This window comes from Suricata suricatta, chromosome 10 (assembly GCF_006229205.1).
Source record: "Suricata suricatta isolate VVHF042 chromosome 10, meerkat_22Aug2017_6uvM2_HiC, whole genome shotgun sequence".
NCBI classification, from domain to species: Eukaryota; Metazoa; Chordata; class Mammalia; order Carnivora; family Herpestidae; genus Suricata; species Suricata suricatta.
In genome coordinates this window covers 4,472,515-4,482,088 of record NC_043709.1, presented here as the reverse complement: position 1 = coordinate 4,482,088, position 9,574 = coordinate 4,472,515, and the positions used below count along the sequence as shown (strand labels likewise).

At 64.4% G+C, this 9,574-nt stretch overlaps 1 long non-coding RNA gene across 1 annotated transcript; it reads right to left on the bottom strand.

Moving 5' to 3' along the window:
• Nucleotides 1-259: 259 nt before the first annotated feature.
• Nucleotides 260-5,137, bottom strand: LOC115304810. Its single transcript, XR_003914618.1, has 3 exons — nucleotides 4,836-5,137; nucleotides 2,336-2,458; nucleotides 260-505 (listed from the first exon to the last, which is right to left on the bottom strand). It is a non-coding gene; the product is annotated as an uncharacterized LOC115304810 (long non-coding RNA).
• Between the last annotated feature and the right edge of the window lie 4,437 nt (nucleotides 5,138-9,574).

The following is a 9,574-nucleotide window of genomic DNA, read 5'->3' as shown; positions in this document are numbered from 1 at the left end:
CAGCCACGGCCCGGAGACCCATTGGCACACAGTCTGGGCATGACGTCCCTCCCACAGCCAAGTCGACAGGCTTAGCATGAGCAGCGACGCAGCCCCAGCGCCCCGTAGAGAGGGCAGCGGGAGGAAAGAATCCATTGACTTCTTGCGTGGTTTTGTTGCACTTCTTTGAGAGAGAAAGAGAAAATCCTCCACTCATCTGACTTTTAAATTAAGAACCGAAATTGCCAAAGAGGATGCTTTGGTTTTATTTTGGGGCCACTCAAGTCTCTGAAAGAGGGAAGGGGGGAGCAGGAGACAGAGGGTCTAGAGAGAAAAGGGACAGGAGGATAAGTGAGGGGAGGCGGGTGGGGACCCACCCCGAGGGGAGGGGGCTGAGAGGGAGCAGCCCTGAGGTCCCCTGGGAGACCCAGGTGTGGCCCCGCCAGGCTGGCACCTGCTCCAACACACCTCTTGTATCAGCTTTGCCAGGTGGGAGCTGCCCAGGGCAGGCCTTCTAGAATGTTCCCTGGAAAGGAAGAAGGCTGAGGAAGGCAGGCCCAGAGCCCCCTGGGCTCTCCTTAGCCGTGTGACCAGGATTTGGGATTGGGGGGGTGGTACTCTGACCGCCTCCAGGCCCAGGGGTTTCTGGGGGAAGATGCTCTCCGGGGAGGGGGTAACTGTTCCCCCCATGAGCAGGAGAGCTCCGGGGGTGGGGGCTCAGCTCTGGGGAGCCCACGGGTGCCCTCACATCTCCTCCCATCCAAGTAGCCCCGAGGGAAGACTGTGTTTGAAAAGCCACAGAAAGAACGCTCAAAGCTGCAAGGCCGTGGCCTGCCCTCCCGGCTGCCTTCCACGGCCCCCCATCCAGGCTCCGCAGGGTTGGGCTCTGGGGGGCGCTAGAGTCCCTGGCGTCGCAGCCTTGCCGCTGGGGCGAGCTGGGCCTCTCAGGGCCTCAGTCAGGGACAGCAGTAGGCCTGTCTCCACCCTGGGCCTCCGCCTGCCCCCATCCTGTGCCCGAGGGTCCCTCCTTGCTCCCTCCTCCCCGGGTCCCACACACTCCCACCCACCTTCTCCCAGCCCCGCCTAGAGGATTGGCCCATTTCACAGATGGATAAACAGAGGCTCCAAGCTAGGGGAGGCACACACGTCTACAATGCTAGAGCCGCTTCTTAATCCAGGCCTTTCTGTCTCCTGGCCCCCCTCTCCCCTCCTGGCAGGGGCAGGCACCGGCCCAGGAGAGCCCCCTTGAACACACATCTCTGGGATACATTCATTTCGGAAAGTGACCTCTCTGCCCAGGGTGGTTCTTGAAATCTGGGGAGATTAGAGACTACTTAACTTGGAAAAGTCACCCGTTTCCACCTCTGTGTTCTGAATGGCTGGTATTTAAATACCTTCGTGGCTAAAGGGCATTTGGGCTGCGCTGTTCTTTATTTTGTGAATTAATGGGACCCGGAGTATCTGTGAGTGACCTTTAAGCCTCCAGCCACCTCTGAGCGCTGCCGCTGCCCGACTGGTAATTCTCTGGAGTTTCTCCAGAGCCCCGTGTCCCCAGGCTCAGCCACCAGGCATGATTAAGAATTATAATTCACATAATGAGATCAGAGGTTCCTGGTTACTCCTTAATTCAGAGCAGGTGAGAGGAGCAAGAGTCCTCAGGGAGGACGTCAGGTGCAGAGAAGGGGCTGCAGTCTCTGCAGGAGCCCAGGGAGGGGGGCGGTTTGCTGGACCAAGTCTGGCCCCTGCCTTCCCGCCTTCCGATGCCCCACCCTGTCCCCTGCCTGCTGGAATCCTTTTTACGGGGCCACGTCCCCCTGGAAGGCTCTCCTATCCCCTCAAGGACTCCTAAGTAAGTGCTCCTGGGTCTCTGCTCCATTCCCCTCCCTGGATCTCCCCCCCCCCCCACCAAGCTGGGGGCAATGCCACGACCTGGGTGCTGACTCCCCCCAACTTGACCTTATCCCAGTGACATTTGCAACATCAGGGCCACGTGGTCCAGGGAGGATCAGGGGCGCGCATGTAGAAGATGGGACCCCTTATATGCTGCCTGTGCAGTGTCCCCAAGAGAGTAGGTGGGGTCTACACCCTCCCCCACTATCTGCTTGGGTGACACCCGAGCGACGTGAGCTGAGGCGTGGCTGGCGTGGCCTGGCCTCCTGCTCTCCCGCCACACCAAGAGGAAACCAGACCCCCCGCATCCGAACGGGGAGCAGACCACATTGCTTCACAGCCTGGCGTCAAGTGCAGCTGGACCCCACTGGGCCCAGCCAGACGCCACCACCGTCAGCCAAAATCCACCCCCAAGAGCGAGAAAAATACATGTGGCTGCTGTATGCCACTGAGAGGTGGAACTCACTTGTTACCGGGCACTGCGGCGGCAAACGCTGACCGATACAGCAGAGCTAGGGCTCCGATGCGTCAGGGGCGGAGAAAACACCAAGACAGATGCGCAGCCTTCTGCCTCAGGGGCCGACTTGACCTGGACAAGATGGCAAAGCGCTAACCCCCATAGGGCACCCGCATAGGGAGGGTGACCGCGGGCGGGGCCTGGCTTCGGTGCTGAAGGGGGCGGGCTCAGCGGAAGGGGGCGGGCTCGGCGGTGGCCCGCAGGCGCAGGCGCAGTGTGCGCCCAGGGTGGCCTAGGCTGCAGACGTACATCACGTCGATGTCTGAGGAGCGCGGCAGCATCATTTTGCCGCGTGGTCTCCTTCCGCGGAAGTGAGTTCTTTGCAGGAGGCCTGAGCGGTTAGACGTGAGGGCACGTCAGCAGCCCGTCCAGCCTGGCGTTTGGTCACTGGTGGGCGGGGCCAGGAACGCGGCTGGGTTTTCAGGCCTTGGCTGCAAGGCTCCCTCCCGGTGACTGAGTCAGTGGGTCTGGGGACAGCTTCCCCCCATCCCCAGCACCCTCCAGACTTCAGGCTGTGCTGGGTCAGAGGTGGCTCTTGGGGACAAACTCACTCAGAGGCCCTGGAGGTTGGAGGTTGGGGAAAGGCTGGGTGGAACCCTATTAAACAGATGCGAGAACAAAGACGACTTTCTGGAGACAAGGCCAGGCCGGCGCCTTAACATCTCACAAGACTCAGGGACTCGCACTTCCCTGCGCTCCGCTCGCCCTGCTGGGAGGCGGTGACCCGGGTCCCCTGGGCCCGAATCCATCAGCCAGCCCGGCCGGGACCATGTGGGGGGGCGCATCAGCACGCGCTGGGACGGGTTAGAGGGGACACTTCCGTGGTGTTGTGACCCCATCCCGGTCAGGTCAGGGCCGGGCAACGGCACCGCCACATGCGTGCAGGTGCATGCGTGACTCCAACAAGCACCGCTGAGTGCCTGCTGTGTGCCCGGCCCGGAGTGGGGGTGCTGGCCCTCCAGGCGCAGTCGGGAGGTAGGAGGCTTTGCCTTCTCTAGCAAGCGGCCCCGGGCCGTGTGACATCCTGGCTGCTAAGATCTCTGCCAGCCGTCCAGCGTCCCCGGGGGTGGGGGGAGCCAGCCTCGTTTTCCCGGTGAGCGGACCGAGGTTAGAAGGGTCATGGCCTTTGCCAAGATTCACAGAGTGGACAGCGGTGGTCTGGGGGGAGGCTGGCCCTGGATTTCAGGCTCTAGTGTCCCAGGCCGCCAGGATTGGAGGCGGTGCGGGAGCTGGGGTGGACGGGCTGGGCTTCCCGGGCAGGTTCGGGGCAGGGGCCTCGGGGCTCTGGGGGATACGTAGCAGAAGGTCGAAGGACACCGGCTCCTGGGAGGCGACTGAGTGACCGTGTGCACAGCGCGGAAGGCGGCGGATATGTGGGTGCGGACGCCTGGCCCGGAGGGTCCTTGGGAGTTAGGGAAACACGCGCGGCCTGAGGCCTAGTGGCGGCCACATGGTGTCTTCCGCAGATGACCACTGAGAGCCTTCCCCACAGGCCCCCCCCTCCTTCCTGCAGCCACATGCCCGGACCCAACACGTGACAGTCCCGGGGCTCCCACCGACCTTGTGGCTGCGGGGCTTGACCGTGGCAGAGGCCAGCTCACTCTCAGCCCATGAGGACTCGTCCTGATCAGTCCCTGTCCCCGAGGGACACCCCGTTGCATGCCCAGGAGCGGGTCAGGCCTGTCCCCAGATCTCCCCCAGCACCTGCCCTCCTCGGACAATCAAGTGGAGACAGCCAGCAGGCCCCCTCGCCAGGCGCCTCGCCCACCCTTTCCCCTCCCAGGTGTGGGGCCGTCACTTAGCACCGACCACCTCGCCTGTGGGTGGCTACCCCGTGCAGGCGTCAGGCACAGAAACCCGTTTGGGCAGAAAGTCAGATGTGACAGTCCCTCCGAGCCCCAGGGGACGAAGGTGCCGAGCACCAGGAACACACCCCCTCTTGGCTTGGCTCCCTTGGGCCCGACTCCTGGCCCAAAGCGGCCCTCCGCGACACGGCTCCCCGTCTGTGAGCCTCGAAGTACTAACACTGAGCCAGGGCTCTGGGGGCCCATCTGGGGCACTGTGAGTCCCCGGGATGTCTCCCTGTCTTTCTAGAGAACCTTCCCCACACAGGGCTCTCGAGGAGGCCAGCCTCCACGGTCCCGTCCGGGGACAGGCCCTCCGCGCATGCCCCCACCCGCTGCCGGAGCAGAATGCGGGGCACAGCTCTCCCAAACCTGCCGCCGCAACTTTTCACTCTGACTCCCACAAACCCATTAACCCGCAGTGGCTCCTAATTAAGCCACAGGACTCGGCCATTGGGCAGCGGCTGGGGTGCTCCGGGCTGACAAGGGCAGAGGGGAGAGGAGTGGCATCGCCTCCCCTCCCCATGTCGGGGCTCCCTGGCCCCCCCACCGGGAACGCCCCCACCCCAGCCCCACGTCCCCCAGGCAGCGAAACGTCCCCTCACCTGTGCGAGGCCTGTCGCTGTCCAGCCCGCAGAGGGTGACTCTGGGCGTCCGGGGCGCCTGCCGCCAGCCCCTTCCCCGGGAGCAGCCTGAGTGGAGCCCGTCCCAGGTCGGAGCGAACGTGTGCGCAGGCCCACGGGGGTGGCGGTGCCTCCGGGAGGAGCCAGGGGTCAAATATTCCTGGCTGCCACCTGCCGCCGGCCCATCCCGGGGCCAGCTGCCCGGGAAGGGGGCGCTCTGGCCGGGCCGGGCCCCCGTCACCTGCGCACGGCGTCAGGCGGCAGCTCCCTCTCACCAGGCTCGCGCCGGCCGCTCTGCCAGGCTGAGGCGCCTGGTGGTTTATTTTTAGAGCCCGGCCCTTCCCCAGCCGCCAGGATCCCAGCTGAGATCTCCAGCCGCTCAGACGAGCCCATTCCTGGGCTGGGCTGTCGCTTACTGGGAATGTTCTGGAAGAGAGACGGAGGTGCTTAAAGGATGTGGACCTCAGTGTTCTTGTCTGAGAAGCACGGGGCCGGACCGGGGGGCTCGGAGGGGGGGGTCTCCAAGACCCTCTGGTGAGGACGGCCCCAGACTCAGCAGCCAGAATGGGATTCAGCTTGGGCCCCTGGGCTGCCTCGGTTTCCCCATCTGCAGGATGAAAGTGTGCAGCGGGCACACCTGTGCGGAGCGGGGCTGGGATGGGTAGGCATGGCTCATCTGTGCATTCTCCCCGACTGGGCCCCGTCTGCCCACGTCAACATCAGAGCCCCCAGCAGGTCTGGTCCATGATGGGCGCACATAGTAGGTGTTCAATAAATACTCAGAAGTGAGGGAACAAACGGCCGTCCTCTGGCACCTGCTCTTCATCTCCTAACTGCCTGTGAGGTCGCTGGGCACCCTTATCTGATAGGGGTGGAGCCAGGGGTCTAGAAGGGAGAGGGGCCGGCCCAGGGCCCTTTTCGGGGGAGGCAGCTGCTTCAGGGTGGCTGGGTGACAGCTTAGACCCTTCTCACGCCCCTCTTCCTGCCTCTTGATCAGACAGCCGTCCCCTGTCCCATTCCCTTTCCCAGCCTCAGCCCTGCTCACACTGTCCCTGCTACTCCACCACTGTCCCCACCTCTGTCCCCCCTGCTGTCCCTGCCGCTCCCACACTCCCTCATTTGCTGGCTCACTGCCCACTGGGTGTTCTGCAAACATCTTTGCAGACCAGATGGCCACTGATGGGCTATGGGGCTCTGCCACGGGGCCTCTGTGCCTTCCGCAGCTGTCTGGTGTCCCGAGGGAGCCCCGTTCTCCGAGGGAGCCCCCCACCACCTTGCTCTCTCTTCTCTCTGGCTTGGGGCCCTGCGGCGGGAGGAGGGGGAAGGGGCCAGGCGCTCCCTAGGCCACTGGCGTTTGCTCGTCCACACTGACTCAGCTCGTAGGGAAGGAAATGTGCTACTCGGCGTGTGTGTTTGCTGAGTGTGCTTTAACCAGAGAGCCGCTCACCTCGGCCGGACGTGGCCTCCACGCACAGTGTGGGCCGGGCTGCCCCTCGAGGGACCACCGGAGCCCCTTCCCGACGCCAGACCCTGACGGCTTGGCCTCCCCATCACCCGCCCTCACAATCCCTTCAGCAGCCTCCTCGCCAATGCCACCTCCTCCGTCCGCCGAGGACTGGCTGGCCGGTCTCCCTAAGGGGCCGGGGACGCGATTCCTGCCTCTGCATCCCCCACCCCCCAGGGAAGAGGAAGCAGGCTGCGCGGAGGCTACGAGGCGAATGTAGCCGTGGGGGCCTCTCCCCTCCCCCACCCAGGAGACAGATATCAGTCCCCCCCACCTCCTCCAGCCGCCCCTGCCCCCAGAGGGGCTTGGCAGCAGGGAGGGCCTAGGCTGTTGCCCCTTAACCAGGCCGATCCACACCCCCAGGGCGGCTGCGCAGGCCGGGCCAGCAGTCTCTTCAGTCGGGGCAGAAATCCCGGAGGCGGGACCATGGCTTCTGCAGGGGTCCGAGCGTCCTCGTTGGGCGAATCAGCAAATGCCCCCAGCAGCAGGGCTCGTGGGTGCATGTCGCCCCGGGAAGCCCTTCTAAGTGCTGTCCGTGTAACACTTGGCATCCGGGACAAATGTCCACCATCTGAGCTAAGCGAGCGGGTCACAAACCGTAACTATAGAAAGACTTGAGAGCCGTTGAAGATGCACGGCGATAGTGACAGTCTGGAGGGGCGTCACTCCCCTCTGGGGCCCCCGGGGCTCACCACGGCCGCGTCCCCTGCTTCCTATGGGTGACACGCGGCCCACACGCGGTGGCCGTGACCAGATGGATGAGCTCAGACACCGAGAGGCAGGAGGCATGACAGCAGAGCCCGAGAGGGAGAGGAAAGGGCAGGGGGTAGCTCGGGGGTGAAGGGACTCCCCAAAGAGGCCGTGTCCCCGTTTACAGGAGAGGCGCCCCTTCAGAGCTCCCCCAGGGGTCACAGCCCGGCTCCTTCCGGCCTGAGCTGTTTGCCTCCTCCACGTGCGGACAGAGTGCCCGACATTCCCCCCCCACACCCCCCCCCCGGGCCCCCGACGGCATCCGGGGGTCTGTGCTCCTGACAGAGGAGCTGAGAAGCCCAGGGGAGGGTCACCCTCCTGGGACAGAGCCTACCCCACGCCCTGCCCCGTACGTGGGCCCTGCCTGCCCCGCGTGTGGGCGTCTGCTGGGCCCCTGCCTTCTCCTCGGGGTGCACCCACCCGCCTGTCTGTGATCCGACGGCCATAGCCCTCCGCCCAGCACTATTTCAAGGTCTCGACCACTGGGTCTCCCTCGTCTGGAGGGCCGAGCAGCCCGCCTGCTCCCCAGGATGGAGGCCCGGCGCAGGGAGGAGACATGGCCGCTGGCCTCTCAGCTGCTGGTGTAATTCTAGCACCATCTCCTCGCCCTGTCACTCACTAGGGAGTGGGGAGGGGGTGGGACAGACAGGAGAGAGACACACAGATGGAGAGGGATGGGGGCAGGGAAGGAGGATGGGAGACAGAGGCGGAGAGAGGCACTGGGGCGATTCAGGCACTGGGAGGGATGGAAGAGGTGGCAGAGACACCCTGAGGGGGACAGCTGGCCGGTGTCCAAGAAGAGGAGAGAGACAAGGGGCAGAGGGAAGGGAGATGGGCTCCTCCTCCTCCAGGAAGTCCTCCCGGTGATGAGCTCCCATCCCTTTGCCCCTTTCTGCCTTCTTCCTGAAGTGGGGCCCAGCCTCCCCTCTGGCCCCTGCTCTGGTTTGGCCCCTCATTCGGCTCCCAAGGCCCCTAAGGAGAAGCTAAGACAGGGAGAGGGAGGTGCTGACCTTGACTTCCTGCAGGTGGGACACCAGGGCCTGGCAGCTGAGTGGGGAGAGGTCCCCCTGCCTGCCCCTGTGGACACAACAGCCGGCAGCCTGCAGCCCTGAAGACAATGGCAGAAGGACACCTGTGCCCAACCTGCCGGTCCCGTGGGCGGGCCACCCGGCCACATGCTGGCTGGGCACATGCCCCGGCTGTTTGCTGCCATTCTGCTCATCTGGAGGTAGATGGGGGGTGGGGGGGCCAGACAGAGACCCCGTCCCCGCCCCCGGCCTGCTGGCCCGCCCAGGTGGCTCCTCCCCTCTGCAGATGGCGCATCACAGGCCTCTAGGTGCTGCCTCTTCTTGCCGAGCGCGTCCTGCTCTGCGGGCTATCAGGTCAGCAGCTGACCCCCCGGAACTCACGCCCCCTGGTTTGCACTTTGCTGCCGTGGGTGTGGGAAGAGCCGCACTTAGTCGCCCGAATTTCCTCCGACTCTATGCTCCCTGCAGATCTCGGGGGGCTTGGCTTCCTTGGGGGCATCCGGCGAACATTTGTTAGCGCGGCCCGCAGATTCCCCCATTCCGGCCCTGCTGTCTACGGCCTTCACTTTGCTTCCAGTCCCGTCCAGGACGGGCTTGCCCCCGGCGCCTGCGGCTCATCCTGCAGCTGCGGAGCCCGCGGGGGACCCCGGGTGGGCTTCTGGGCCCCTCCCTGCACGCGGCTCAGAGACCTGGCTCTGCTGGTCTCGGTCACGTCCACGGCCCAGACCCGCGCCTGCGTCCTCCCCGCACACGGTGGCTGCTGAGCTCCGCAGAGGCCTCGGTCCCCGTGCTGCACTCGGGTCACCCCCGGAAGGGGACGGGGGTCGTGGGCTCCCTGGTGGGCTCTTCTCTCAGGGGTCACAGCCTGCTGCCCACGGCCCCCAAGGAGTTGCCTCATTTGTGTATCACTCCAACCTCGTAACTGTTGACTGCCGAAGGCGTAGCCCACACAGTCGCTCTCTCTCGGCAAAATGCAGAATTCCCAAGTGGCTTCGTTCCCCCCTTTTAACCGTTCTTGGTCTCTGCTCTTACTGAGGGTCGTATTCAGATTCCTTATTTGGCCTTCAAGGCTCTGCACCCCCTACGCCCCTCCCCATCCCCCCTTCCACTCTCCACCTCCATTGACCCGGCCTCAAAGACCTCCCTCTCCCCTGCCCAGCATGTCAAGGTCTTTGCTGCCTCAGGGACTTTGCACTTGTTTCTCTGCCCTGTTCCCTCCCCGTGACCCGCTCCCCCCTCCTTATTCCGGTCACCTCTTCAGAGAGAGCTTCCCGGACCCACTTCTGTACCAAAGCCCAAGCCCCTCTCCCTCATCATTTGTTTCCTGTATCACCCTGACCGCCACCTGAAGTCACCATGCTCATCTCCAGGTTTATCTGCTTGTTCTCTGGCTCCGCAGACAGAGCCTTCTGCCAGAAGCCGGAGCGGGTCTGGCTCCC